The sequence below is a fragment of the Papilio machaon genome, chromosome 6 (assembly GCF_912999745.1).
Source record: "Papilio machaon chromosome 6, ilPapMach1.1, whole genome shotgun sequence".
NCBI classification, from domain to species: Eukaryota; Metazoa; Arthropoda; class Insecta; order Lepidoptera; family Papilionidae; genus Papilio; species Papilio machaon.
Window position 1 is genome coordinate 3,527,172 of NC_059991.1, and position 2,977 is coordinate 3,530,148.

Here is a 2,977-nt window from a genome sequence, read left to right on the forward strand (position 1 = left end):
CCCGACAGTGGACATCTAGTGTCCCGAGCGGTCCGTGTAAACTTAGTGGGGGCGCTGGGGTTGCGAGTGTGATTCGCGGCGTGCGGGTTTCGATCGCGGAATGCGCCTGCGCGGCGTGCGGTCGGCTCGGTACTGGCGGCGCGCGCCGAGATCGCGCTCTTTTATCACATCGCTTCACGCGCCTTCGACTTGACTCCTCATGCGCCTGCACAGGTGTGTCTGCTCACTATCTCTCCCTAAGGCCTGTCGGCAAGTCTGCCGCGGTTCAGGAAGATGTCACTCGCCACTAGGAGCGCAGCTTTTAGAGAACATGTGTATATAATTTTTCGTTATCCGTATCTAGTGTCTACGTCGTCGTCAATAGCATTTCATCGCTTGGATCAAGGTGATTCAAAGTGATCATTATTAATGTGCAAATTAGTATAAAGTTGATAAATAGATTATCCTTTACGTTATTTTCGAGTACCAATATATATTGTTATATTTTTTTTGATAGTAGTCAATGCAATAAGGCCTATAAAATCAACTTTTCCATGCTTTCCCATCAGGTGACTTACACTTTTGCTCTAAATTAACTTATTTGTGAATTCTTGCATAAAAACATAATGTAGATATTTGTGTAATGGAAACTTAGCGACCAGCGGGTATGTTACAAAATTTTATTTATGTTTTTTTAAACTGTTGGATATTAAAAAAAGGTTTTTTTCCTATTTCACATATTATAGAACTTAGGATAGTTTTATCACTTTAAGGTGGTTGTTTTGCAATTTGATTGTAGTGCTAACATTTTAATTTATATAAAATATTAATAGGCTTCGATCAACATTCGATTAACAAATAACATATTGAAAATAGTCAGTTAAATATAAAATAAAATCCTAATAGTTCTGAAAGGTAAAAAATATGAATCTGACAATAATATGAAATAACTATAAGAAATTCACTACGCTTCCTGCAGCTGTTATATTAATTATCACACCTGTCTGATTGTTTGGGTGCTATTTAATTTGTATTCAAAGTATTAATATAGTCTCGTAGTAAAACGCGCGCCATCTTACTTTTATATAAATAACATAGTAAACAAACAATAAATAATATCAAAGTAAACATTCAATATTAAAAGATAACTCCTATAATATGTAGTCGTTCTTGTATCATGGATTCGATTCTAAATCGAGAAATAAAATTTTATAAATATACATACATAATAGCTGACCCGGCAAATGTTGTTATGCCATATACATTATTTCTAGTGATGTTCTAGTGTAGAAAACAAACAACGAACTTATTGTAAGTGTGTAAGGATGTGGTATATGAGTGAAAGAAGTATGGAGCGCTGTGACCATGAAAATATAAAAATAACAAAACACAAAACATTATTGTTTTTAATTAATTATAATTTATTCCTTTAAATTTATAGTTGTATGTATTTTAATGCCACATTATTAATAAATAAATAACAAAGTTGTCTAGAATTAAAAAATATTTTATGGTCCAACTCTAACTATTTTTTATCACTTAGGGATATGAAAAATAGATAGTAGCCGATTCTCAAACTTACTGAACATGCATATAAAATTTCTTAAAAATCCGGCAAGCAGTTTCGGCGGATTATGGTTACCAACATTGTGACACGAGAATTTTATATACAAGTAGAAGAGGATATAGCTTAGTGTTAATATCTTTTTTTGTTGATTTATCTATAATTTATACCTATAATTTATACCTATAATTTTTACCTATGACATTATCGATTGACGTAAGGTGAAATACTAAAAAAGGACAAATATTTACGGACTTCATTTGACAAACACCAAGTTCACTCAACGTTCGGTGGCATCGTATTTAAATTTCAATTAGGATTATTTTAGCCAGTCATTTCGATCGGTAGGTATCGTTAATTAATTATTACAACCTTCAAAAAACTAAATCAATAATGAATACGTTTAAAACATTTAAAGCTTAGTAGAATGAAACCGTCTTGTTAAAGAAATTATATTACCAAATTGCAGGTAATTGCTGGTATACCCCACTTTATTTACACTTTATTACAAACCGTGGTCAAAATCAAAGTCCAAGAGATCCACAAAAAAAAAAACATTGATTACTATGTTTATTCCTTATATGAAAGGTTTGACTACGAGTATATGTTGTTTAATCCGACATTTACGTCTCGTATATTGTAAATGCATATCTACATCGAAACATATTAAACGTTTTATGTGATTTAGTGATAATAATAATAGGTATATTACTAGGTAGGTATTATAAGTTGGGAAGAGGTAGAAAAATAGCGCTTTCTGCTTTCAGTTTAAACTGTAAAATGGTGGTGAGTAGCTTAGTGTTATACTCTATTTTAATAATCTGGGACAATTCAATACGTCACTTAACGTTTAACCAATAAAAGCAGATTTTTATAAATAAGAATAAAGAATTAATTTGTAAGTCTATAAGTACTTGTTTCCATCTAGTAAGGGTCCGTTCAGACAGACCGGAGCAGCAGAGCAGATTTTTATTCCAAACGAAATTGAGCTTTATTTGATCTCTCTCTATCTCTTCAGAAAATAGACGTGCAAATTAAAATCAAACCTTGTTTCAATCGTATAAAGAACAATTTTATACGCGATAAAAATCTGCTCTTCGCCACGGTCTGTTTCAACAGTTCCTTACTGGAATTTTAACAAGCATTTATAGAGCCTTACAAATTAACATCAGAATGAACGTTGTATAAAGTTGCTGATTTATTTTGTTAAGTATTCACTTTTATTGGATTTCATTATTATCATTACTTTTCTACTTAATCAAAATGTTCAACTTTTTTATTAATAACTAGTTGTCGCCCGCGACTCCGTCCGTGCGCAGTTAAAAAAAATGAAAAATAGATGTTGGCCGATTCTCAGACCTACTGAATATGCTCACAAAATTTCATGAGAATCGGTCAAGCCGTTTCGGAGGAGTACGGTGACGAAAACTGTGA